This window comes from Carcharodon carcharias, chromosome 31 (assembly GCF_017639515.1).
Source record: "Carcharodon carcharias isolate sCarCar2 chromosome 31, sCarCar2.pri, whole genome shotgun sequence".
Taxonomy (NCBI): domain Eukaryota; kingdom Metazoa; phylum Chordata; class Chondrichthyes; order Lamniformes; family Lamnidae; genus Carcharodon; species Carcharodon carcharias.
In genome coordinates this window covers 23,534,698-23,547,178 of record NC_054497.1, presented here as the reverse complement: position 1 = coordinate 23,547,178, position 12,481 = coordinate 23,534,698, and positions in this window count along the sequence as shown.

The following is a 12,481-nucleotide window of genomic DNA, read 5'->3' as shown; positions in this document are numbered from 1 at the left end:
GCACTGGGAATTGTTGAGAACCCCTCGGGCTGTGCAGCTCAAAATGAATGTATGCAGTGAATACTCAGTGTATTATAAATGTATTGAAGCACCTCAGAGTGCAACATGATGTATGTTGATAACTCCAATACCTTTGTCTGATTGTCTGCATTGACCATATTGAAATTATGTAATATTCATTGATTGTATTGATGCACCTTGTGATCCATGTGTAAAAGTTGAATCTGATTGTACTTATCTGATGGTGATTTTGAAATGGTTTGGAATGTTCTTCCAGATATTTTATGAATAAAGTATATTTATCAAAAAAATAAAAATTCAGAGATGGTTCACTAGGTTGATTCCTAGAATGAAGAGGTTTTCTTATTCAGCAGGTAGGGCCTATGTTCATTGGAGTTTAGAAGAATGAGAGGTGACCTTATTGAAACATAAAAGATCCTGAGGGGGCCTGACAGGGTAGACGCTGAAAATGTTTACCCTTGTGAGGGAATCTAGAACTAGGGGGCAGAGTTTAAAAATAAGGGATCTCCCATTTAAGACAGAGATGAGGAGGAATTTCTTTTCTGAGTTTTTGGAATTCTCTTCCCCAGAGAACAGTGGAGGCTGGGCCACTGAACATATTCAAGGCTGAGTTAGACAGATTTTTGATTGATAAGGGAGTCAAGGGTAATGGGGGGGCAGGCAGGAAAGTGGATCAGCAAGACCTGCATCAAGACCTGGACAATAACCAGGCTTGGGCTGACAATTAGCAAGTAACATTCGCACCACACAAGTGTCAGGAAATGACCATCTCCAACAAGACAGAATCCAACCATCACCCCTTGATGTTTCAATGGCATTACCATCACTTAATCCCCCACTATCAACAACCTGGGTGTTACCATTGACCAGAAACTGAACTGGACTAGCCACATAAATGCTGTGGCTACAAGAGCAGGTCAGAGGCTAGGAATCGTGCGGCAAGTAACTCACCTCCTGACTCCCCAAAGCCTGTCCACCATCTACAAGGCACAAGTCAGGAGTGTGATGGAATACTCCCCAATTGCCTGGATGAGTGCAGCTCCCACAACACTCAAGGAGCTTGACACCATCCAGGACAAAGCAGCCCACTTGACTGGCACCACATCCACAAACATTCACTCCCTCCGCCACCGATGCACAGTGGCAGCAGTGTGTACCATCTACAAGATGCACTGCAGGAATTCACCGAGGCTCCTTTGACAGCACCTTCCAAACTCATGACCACTTTCATCTAGAAGGACAAGGGCAGCAGATAGATGGGAACACCGCCACCTGGAAGTTCCCCTCCAAGTCATTCCCCATCCTGACTTGGAAATATATCGCCGTTCCTTCATTGTCATTGGGTCAAAATTCTGGAACTCCCTTCCTAACAGCACTGTGGGTGTACCTACACCACATAGATTGCAGCAGTTCAAGAAGGCAGCTCACCACCACCTTCTCAAGGGCAACTAGGGATGGGCAATAAATGCTGGCCCTGCCAGCGAAGCACCCATCCCGTGAATGAATAAAAAAAAAACAGGATCTTATTGAATGGCAGAGTAGACACAATGGGCTGAATGGCTCTTATTTCTTATGATCTGTGGAAGGAGTGGGATAGATATATCTGAGGGCATTTTCTCCTCAGTACCCTTGAAAAAGCATTTAATTGGTCGTAAAGTGCTTTGGGACGTCCTGAGTTTGTGAAAGGTGCTATATAAATGTAAGTTCTTTCTCACCTGTAACTAATCTTAAATTACGAGTGGCATTGCATTTTTTTTTGCAAAAATATACTCTATTCATAAAATATCTGAGAGAACGTTACAAAACATTTCAAAATGGTCATCACAAAATGTGTAATCATTTTCAAGTTTTCTACTTAGATCATGTTGCACCGTGAGATGCTTCAATACAATCAACGAACATTACAGACTTTTCAAAATGGTTATAACAGACAGTCAGACAGTGCAATGGTATCTAAGTTGTCTACATAGATCATGTTGCATAATGAGGTGCTTCAATACCATTGTGATACATGTAATATTCCCTGCATACATTCAATGTGAGTCATACAGCCAGAGGGGTCTATACAATTCCCAGGCCCTCAGTGCACTATGGCTGAAAGGTCTTAGACATCGATGAGGAGCATTGCATATGGACAGTCAGGACCACGTGTAGTCCAGAAGATGAGGATCATTAGACTAGGACGCACACAGACACTTAATTCAATTCCCACTTTAAAGTTGTATATTCTTGTCCTTATTTTGGTATTTCAGTTATAAATTTCTATGCCCCATATGTCCACATTTTAAGGGAGATTGCCTACTTAAATATGTCATGCTACAATTACATCTACTTATTAGTCATGACTTTGCAGCATCTCCATTGACAGGAGGCTACGTTTACCTGATAAGTTTATGTCAGCAGTTCCTAATTAAATGTGGGTGCAAGAATTTATTGTAAACATATTTACAATTGTGTGCGGACATACGAATAAATAAATAAATAATCAAGGGTAAAACAACAACAATTTGCATTTATATAGTACCTTTAATGTAGTTAAAATGTCCCAAGATGCATTATCAAATAAAACTTGACACCAAGCCAGGTAAAGAGATATTAGGACAGATGACATCACAGAGGTAGGTTTAAGGAGCGTCTTAAAGGAGGAGATGGGGCAGAGACATTTAGGGAGAGAATTTCAGATTTTAGGGCCCTAGACAACTGAAGGTATGGCCTCCAATATTGGAACAATGAATATTGAGCTTGCACAAGAGGCCAGAATGGGAGGAGTGCAGAAATCTTGCACAGTTGTAGGGCTGGAGGAGGTTACACAGATAGGATGGGGCAAGGCCATGGAAGGATCTGAAAACAAAGATGAGAACTTTGAAATTGATGCATTGCCAGACTGAGACCCAGTGTACACGGGTGATGGGTGAACAGAAAAATTCCAAGGGGAATCCGTGGTTAACTAAAAAAAGTTAAAGACAGTATCAAACTTAAAGAAAAAGCATATAATTGCACAAAGATGGGTGGCAGGTCAGAAGATTGGAAAGAATATAAAGAGCAGCAAAGGATGACAAAAAGATTAATAAGGAGGGAAAATTTTTTACGAGTAAGCTAGGAATATAAAGATGGATATTAAGAGTTTCTATAGATATTTGAATAAGAAAATAGTTAACAAAGTGAGTGTTGATCCTATAGAAAGTGCGTCTGGGGAATTGATAATGTAAAGTAGGGAGATGGCGGATGAATTAAACAGGTATTTTGCATCGGTCTTCACTACAGAGGACACAAGTAACATCCCGGGAATAGCTGTAAATTAGGAAATGGAAGGGAGGGAGGAACCAGGAAAATTACAATCACCAAGTAAGTGATATTGAGCAAATAGTTGAGGCTGCGGACTGACAAATCCCCAGGTCCAGATGGACTTCACCCTAAGGTCTTGAAAGACGTGGCTAGTGAGATAGTTGATGCATTGGTTTTAATTTTCCAAAATTCCCTAGATTTGGGGAAGGTTCCATTAGATTGGAAATTAGCAAATGTAACTCTTTTATTCGAAAAGGGAGGGAGACAGAAAGCAGGAAACTATAGGCCAGTTAGCTTAACATCTGTCATTGGGAAAATATTAGAAGCTATTATTAAAGATTTTATAGCAGGGCACTTAGAAAAATTCAAGGCCATCAGGCAGAGACATGGTTTTGTAAAAGGGAAATCATGTTTATCCAATTTATTGGAGTTCTTTGAAGAACTCATGTGCTGTGGATAAAGGGGAACCAGTGGATGTGCTGTACTTAGATTTCCAGAAGACATTTGATAAAGTGCCACATCAAAGGTTATTGCAGAAAATAAAAGCTCATGGCGTAGGGGGTAACATATTGGCATGGATAGAAGATTGGCTAACTAACAGGAAGCAGAGAGTTGGCATAAATGGATCTTTTACTGGTTAAAAGAAACCTCCCCATTAAAATTTCCCTTTTGAAAATTCCCCATTAAAACTCCCCCATTGAAACTTCCCATTGTAATCTCCCCATTAAAACTTCCTGTGCCACAGGGATCAGTGCTGGGGCCTCAACTTTTTACAATTTATATTAATAACTTGGATGAAGGGACTGCAGGTATGGTTGCTAAATTTGCTGATAACGCGGAGGTAGGTAGGAAAGTAAATTGTGAAGAGGATTTCAGGAGGCTACAAAGTGTCACAGGTAGGTTAGGTGAGTGGGCAAAGATCTGGCAAATTGAGTATCTTGTAGACAAATGTGAAACTATTCAATTTGGCACGAAGAATAAAAAAGAAGGGGAATTGATTACAAAAGTTGGGAGGTTCTGCTCCGGTTGTACTGGGCATTGGTGAGACCACATCCGAAGTACTGTGTACAGTACTGGTCTCCTTATTTATGGAAAGATGTAAATGCATTGGAAGCAGTTCAGAGAAGGTTTACTGGACTAATACCAGGAATGGGCGAGTTATCTTATGAGGAAAGGTTGGACAGGTTAGGCTTGTTTCCACTGGAATTCAGAAGAATAAGAGGCAACTTGATTGAAACCTTTGAGATCCTGAGGGGTCTTGACAGGATGGATGTGGAGTGGATGTTTCCTCTTGTGGGAGAATCTAGAACTAGGGATCACTGTTTAAAAATAAAGGGTTGCTCATTTAAGATAGAGATGAGGAGAAATTCTTTCTCTCAGAGGGTCGTGAGTATTTGGAACTCTCTTCCTCAAAATATTCAACATTTGAATATTATTAAGGTAGAGCTGGATAGATTCTTGATTAATGAGGGGGTGAAATATTTTCAGGGGTTGGAAGGAATATGGGGTTGGGGTTACAATCAGATCAGCCATGATCTTAGTGAATGGCAGAGGAGGCTCGAGGGGCTGAGTGGCCTATCCCTGCTCCTAGTTTGTGTGTTCGTACGTGCATTTGTGTGGAAGTTGGTGAGAATTAGGATAGGAGCAGCAGAGTTTTGGATGCGCTGGTGTTTACTGGGGAGAGGGGCTGGTCAAGATGGAATTGAAATGGTTAAATTTGGAGGTAAACAAATGCGTGGAGGAGAGCTGCAGGAGCAGAATGAGGTTGTGGCAGGGGCAAGTTTAGGTATACTCAATTTTTTAAAAAAAGTTTTCAGCTCAATTCCTGTCACTCTCTAGCTTCCTTTATTCAGAGCTTTCAATATCATGGAATTTTGAGGTGTGCCACTGGATCCGGTTTCTGTCACGGGAGTGAGGTCAGGTGCAGGATAGGGGTGGAGTAAGGTTACATTTTTCTGACTGTACCACCCACAGCAATTAAATTCTCACTGACTCACTTCTCTCCAGGGCTGTGGTGATTTTCATCTCAGTTGCAAAACATCAGCCATAAAAAAGGCTTGTATTTGTATAGCGCCTTCCATGACTTCAGGACAATCCAAAGCGCTTTAAGCCAATGAGAAAGTTTGAAGTGTGTGGTTATTATAGTAATGTAGGAAATTTCAGCTCTGGCATTTGTTTTTTGGTGAAGGGAATTTATACAAAATGTCAAAATAAACTGTTTATCCAAATCATGGGACTCAGAATTAAGTGGGGTGAATTGGGCTTTTATTTTAAACAAGACTTTAGGATGACTGTTTTCTTTCCCACCTATCTTGAGGTGGTGACAGAGCAGTGGGGGGAGGAGAGGGGTGGTTGGGGATGGAGGGGAGGGTGTGATTCCCCAGGTCTCCTGCAATGTATTTTCTTCATTAGCAACGCTCATCATTATGAATATGGATATGTCCCAGCTTTCAAGGTGACAAAGCAGGGAGAGAGGTGAGTTTCAATTTTCAAATGCATCACACACTGAGATCAACTGATCTAAGAACAATTGATTATAGCATCAGAGATTCATATAGTGTAGAAACAGGCCATTCAGTCCACTGCACCTGTACTATCTCCATGAAAGAGCTATGCAATTAGTTCCATTCCACTTCTGTCAGCTCTTCTCTCAGTTTTCTCACTGACTGCTTAATCTTTCTTGATAATTGCATCCTCTCGCATCTGGTAAAATCCTTGTGAGTCTTTTCTGCTCTTTCCCCAATACTTTAATAACATTTTAAAATTAAACATAATTGTCTGTTCTCTTCAGCTGCTTGGAGCTTGCACATTCGTCATAATCTACATCAAGTAATTACCTCTAAACCTAAATACTGAGAGAGCACTAGACTGTCAGACAGTACTGAGGGGTGCTGCAATATCAGAGGGGCAGAACTGAAGGAATGCTGCACTGTCGAAGAGGCAGTACTGAGGGATAGGTGCACTATCAGAGGGGTAGTACTGAGGAAGCAGTGCACTGTTAGGGGGGCAATTTAGAGCGAGTAGTGCACTGTCAAAGGGGCAGTACTGAAGGAATGCTGCACTGTCAGAGAGGCAGTACTGAGGGAGCACTGCACTGTCTAAGGTTCATTACTGAGGGAGCTGTGCGCTGTCAGGGGCAAAATTGAGAGAGCACCACACTGTCAGAGGGGCAGTATTGAATGAATGCTGCACTGTCGAAGGGTCATTACTGAGGGAGTGTTGCACTGTCAGAGGGGCAGTGCTGAGGGAGTGCTGCACTGTCAGAGTGGCAGTACTGAGGGAGAACCACGCTGTCAGTGGGGCAGAACTGAGAAAGCACTGCACTGTCGGACGGGCAGTACTGAGGCGATGCTGCACTCTTAGCGGTGGCCTGTCTTGGAGGATATGTTAAGCCTTCTGAGGTAGATGTAAAAGATGCCATTACATTATTGAAAGAGGACCAGAGGGTTCTCCTAGTGTCTTGGCTAAAGGTTAACCCAAACAACGTCACCAAAAAACATTTTCCATTTGTAGGGCCTTGATACAAGTAAAGTGGCTGTCATGTTTCCTATGTTACAAAAACAGACTGCACTTCACAAGTACTTCATTGGCTGTGAAGCACTTTGAGACAAAAGAATAAACTTGCATTTACATAGCGCCTTATACAGTCCCAGGACGTCCCAAATCACTTCTCATCTAAGTACCTGTTGTAATGCAGGAAACAGGACAACTAATTTGTGCAGAGCAAGATCCTAAAAACAGCCATAAGATCATGAGCAGCTAATCGTGTTTTTAAGTTTTGGCTGGGGGTTACTTGTTGGTCAGGACACCAGAGAAAATTTTTTTTTTGCAAAAATATACTTTATTCATAAATCTTCAAAAACATTTTGAACCATTTCAAAATCACCATTACAAAAATACAATCAGGTTCAACTTTTACAACATGAATCACAAGGTGTATCAGTACAAACAATGAATATTACAATCATTGGCAGACATTCATTTTAAGCTGTACAGCCTGAGGGGCTCTTTACAGTTCCCAGCCACTCAGTGCACTGTGGCAGAAAGGTCTTAGACAGCGACCCTTCCCCATTGCGCCTTTGTGGCGGCTGCCCCAAGCTTAACTGTGTACCTCAGCACATAGTCCTGGACCTTGGAATGTGCCAGTCTGCAACACTCGGTCGGGGACAACTCTTTGCGCTGGAAGACCAACAAGTTTCGGGCAAACCAAAGAGCGTCTTTCACCAAGTTGATGATCCTCCAGCTGCAATTGATGTTTGTCTCGGTGTGTGTCCCTGGGAACAGTCCATAGAGCACAGAGTCCTGTGTCACAGAACTGTTCGGGATGAACCTCGACAGAAACCACTGCAACTCTCTCCAGACCTTCTTCGCAAAGACACAATCTACAAGGAGGTGAACAACGGTCTCTTCCCCACCACAGCCACCTCGAGGGCAACGTGCAGAGGGGGTGAGAATCCTGGTGTGTAGGAAGGATCTTACAGGGAAGGCCTTTCTCACCACCAGCCAAGCTATGTCTTGGTGCTTATTGGAAAGTTCTGGCAATGAGGCATTCTGCCAAATGCCTTTGTCAGTCTGCTCAGGGAACCATCCCATAGGATCCACCATCTCCTTTTCCCTCAGGGCCTTTAAGACGTTACGTGCCGACCACTGCCTGATGGACTTGTGGTCAAAGGTGTTTCTCTGCATAAATTTTCCCACGAGGGACAGGTGGTACGGCACGGTCCAACTACTTGGAGCGTTCCACGGCAGTGTGGCCAAACCCATCCTTCACAACACCGGGGACAGGTAGAACATCAGTGTACCAAGGGTCTACGCACAGCTTGATGCAACCACACACAAAGGTGGCCATCAGTATGAGGGCGATGTCGGGCACGTTTTTTCCCCTTTATCTAGAGGCTTGTACATCGTGTCCCTGCGGATACGATCCATTTTCGACCTCCAGATAAAGCGGAAGATGGCTCGGGTGATCGCCATCGCACAGGAGTGTGGAATGGGCCAGACCTGCGCCACGTACAGCAACAGCGAGAGAGCCTCACACCTGATGACCAGGTTCTTACCCACAATGGAGAGGGAGCGTTGCTCCCACATGCTCAGTTTCCTTTTCACCATAGACACTCGCTCCTTCCAGTTTCTAACACATGCCCCGGTCCCTCCGAACCATATCCCCAGCACCTTCAGGCCGTCAGCCCTGACAGTGAAGGGGACAAAGGATCGGTCAGCCCAGTTCCCAAAGAACATGGCCTCGCTCTTCCCACGATTTACCTTGGCTCCCGAGGCCAGTTCGAACTGGTCGCAGATGTGGATTAGTCTGCGCACCAACAGCGGATACGAGCAGAAGATGGTGACATCATCCATGTACAGGGAGACTTTGACCTGAGTGCCTCCACTGCCTGGGATCGTCACTCCTCTTATGCACGGATCCTTCCTGATGGACTCAGCAAAGGGTTCTATGCAACACACAAACAGGACAGGGGAGAGAGGGCAGCCCTGCCTGACTCCGGATTTAATAGGAAAGCTTTCTGATTCCCACCCATTGATTGAGACTGCGCTAATGATGTTAGTGTAGAGCAGTTGGATCCAATTGCGAATTCCCTCCCCAAACCCCATTTTGGAGAGTACATCCACCATGTAGGTGTGAGATATTCTGTCAAAGGCCTTCTCCTGATCCAGGCAGATGAGGCAGGTATCCACACCCCTGTCCTGTACATAGGCAATCGTATCCCTGAGCAGCACGAGGCTGTCAGAGATCTTCCTGCCCGGCACAGTGCAGGTCTGGTCAGGGTGGATCACCAACTCCAGAGCGGCTTTGACCCGATTGGTGATGACCTTGGACAGAATCTTATTCACATTCAACAGTGAAATGGGTCACCAATTTCTAATTTCCTCCCTTTCCCCCTTGTGTTTGTAGATGAGGGTGATAATGCCTTTCCTCATGGATTCTGACATACTGCTGGCCAGGAGCATACTCTCGTACACTTCTAGCAGGTCTGGGCCGATCCAGTCCCACAGAGCTGAATACAACTCCGCTGGCAAGCTGTCGCTTCCGGGAGTTTTACTCTTCTCGAAGGACTCAAGGGCCTCAGTCAGTTCGTCAGGAGTTAGCGCTTTGTCCAGACTCTCCCGTGTACTGTCGTCTAAGACCTCCGTGATAGAGGACAGGAAGGACTGGGAGGCCGTGTTGTCTGTAGACTTCACGTCATACAATCCGGCATAAAAGGATTTGCTGATCCTCAAAATGTCGGACTGTGGTGACTTTACTGAGCTATCTTCTTCCTTCAGGCTGCTGATCACAGAGCTCTCTCTGTGTACCTTTTGGAAGAAGAGACGTGAGCATGTCTCATCCTGCTCCACGGAGCGGACTCTGGAATGGAAGATGATCTTGGAAGCCTCCGAGGCAAAGAGCGAGGCTTGCTGGCTCTTCACCTCTTGGAGTTCCTCCTTGACATCGACCCCCATCGACTGCAGCCGGAGCAGATTCTGTATGTTTTTCTGGAGTCGGGACATTTCCCTCTGTTCCTTTCTAGCTTTCTGGGTGTCTTTGAGGATGAAAAACCTCTTGATGTTTCCCTTGATCGCTTCCCACCAGTGTGTCAGTGACTCAAAGTGGGGTTTCATGGTTCTCCAACCTTTGTAATCCCTCTTGAGCTCCTCAATGTTCTCTGGGGTCAGCAATTTCACGATTAGCTTCCATGCCCCCCTGCCAACCCTCTGGTCTTCCTCTAAGTGACAGTCAGCCAGTAGGAGGCAGTGGTCAGAGAAGAACACTGGCTTGAACGTCGGTGGATCTGACTGTGAATGCACGCGACACAAACAGGAAATCTATCCTGGAACGGATGGACCCGTCAGGCCGCGACCAGGTGTATCTACGCTGTGCTCCGTCTGCAGGGTTGCTGAAGACGTCGTGCAGCTTGGCATCCTTAACTGTTTCCATCAGGGATCTGGACGTAGCGTCCAATCTGCTGTCGGCCCTGCCGGATCTTCCAGCCACATCGATGATGCAGTTGAAGTCACCGCCCAGAATGACTGGCCTGGAGGTCGCCAGCAGCAGTGGGAGCTGCTGAAAAACCTCCAGCCGCTCAGCACCTTGTGACGGGGCGTAGACGTTAATAACCGGAGTGGAGCATTCTTGTACATTACGTCTGCTACGAGGAGGCGCCCACCCACCACCTCCTTAACCTGGGAGATGGTGAAGCTGTCTCCCTGCAGCAGAATCCCCAGGCCGGAGGAACGAGAGTCGTTTCCTCCCGACCAGATCGATGGCCCATGGTACCCACCATGGTGACCATTGCCTGTAGGAGCTGAGGTGCGGTATCGCACACTCCTGCAGAAACAACAGGTCAGCTTTGACCTTGGCAAGGTAGTCCAAGGTCACAACACATCGCGTAGTAGATTTAATGCTACACACATTTATGGATACAATCTTTACACCTATTTTAAAGCAGTTAGTCGCTTACCAAACCTGTTGTCTCTGAGAGTTCCAGACCTTTGGTCTGCTCCTTCATACCCGTAGTGTTCACAAATTGTCTCACTTTGGATGGGCTGAGGAAAGCGTCCTGAACCTCCCCATTGGAGATGTTCTGCTCGGGTGGCATCTGGGGGTCCGTGCAGAGAGCGGGGTTTGAAATGTTCTCTGTTGGAGAAGCTTCTCCAATCCTCTCCCCCTCTGGGGCGTTGCTGCTCCTGGCTTCCCGGAGCTGGGGTGCGCTGAGCGCCTCACTGTTCCCAGATTCCTGGGGCTGGGGTACACTGGCCTCTTCGGGTTGTGGGCAAAGTTGGGGTGCGCTGGTCTCCGCATTGTCTCCAATGTTCTGGAGCTCGGGTGTCTCATCCTCCAACTCCCTAGAGCTTTGCCGCTTCTTCTGTAGATGCCGCCCTTTCCCTTCTTTGTCCGAAGAGCTGCTGCCCTTGTCATCCGTGTCGGATGGGAGACGCCTCTTGCCACTTGTCTGGGAAGTGGCTTGGTCCCTTCTTAGCCCCTTCTTCCTTTTGGCTCTCTTCACCAGCTGCCACTCCCCCTGCTGATTTTCCGCTACTTCCTCCTCTTCCACTGATTTGCTCTCCTGAGAAGTGGGAGGTTCAGGGGGCAGTGCTGTTGATTGGCCGTCTGTTGCCCCAATCTTTTCCTCCACCTTGTCTCTCTCTGTGTCCTCCTTTGTCCCGTTGTTCTCCCTGGGGGCCTTGGTGGTTGGAGTGACACGAGGCATTTCTTCTGCTTCCCCCTCGTTGGCTTTGGCTGCCTGTGCATAAGTGAGGCAGCGTTTGGGGCAGGTCCTGTAGAGATGACCTGCCTCACCACACAGGTTGCAGCACTTAGTCTGTTTGCAGTCCTTTGTCTGGTGCCCTTGCTGTTTGCAGTTCTTGCAGAGGACGGAGCTGCAGTTGGCCGCCACATGACCAGACTTGCCGCATGAGCGACAAAGTTTGGGTTGCCCAGCGTAGACAAGGTACCCACGGCTTCCCCCGATAGCGAATCTGGAAGGGGGGTGGAAGGCGGCTCCCTTACCGTCGGTCTTGAGCGTGACCTTAACCTGGCGTTTACATGTCCAGATCCCCAAATCATCTCTAACCGCGGTGCAGCTCCCAACCTTATCGAAGTACCTGGTGAGGAAGGTGAGCACGTCAGCGACAGGGACGAAGGGGTTGTACAGATGCACCGTCGCAACCCGTTCACGATGCAACGGCAGAGCAAAGAGCGGCTCCACCGTCAGGATCTTCATTTCTGGCAGGTCTTTCTTTTCCTCAAACACCTTCAGGAGTTTGACACAAGCTGCCACTTGCTTGAAAGTCACATCAAAAAATCCAGCGCTGGGGAAATCCTGTAGGCAGTAGATCTCCGCAGCCTCGAAACCACACAGCTTGAATAGGATCCTCTTGTTGAAGAAGGTCCTATCCATTCCTGTTCCTTGCTCGCTGCCCTTCACCATGACTCGGATGGTGTTAGGTACCCCATGGTAAGGAGTTCGACTGGTTATAGCCATTGCTCTTTCCCTGGCAGAAACGCAATGAAGGTCTCTCCCCTGCCAGGTAAGTATTACCAGGACACCAGGGAAAACTCCTCTTGTTTGGATGGTGCAGCAGGATCTTTGACATCTACCTGAAAGGGCAGATGGGGCTTTGGTTTAATGCCCGACCCGAAAGCACAGTGCTGCCTCAGTATTACACCCGTGTCAGCCTG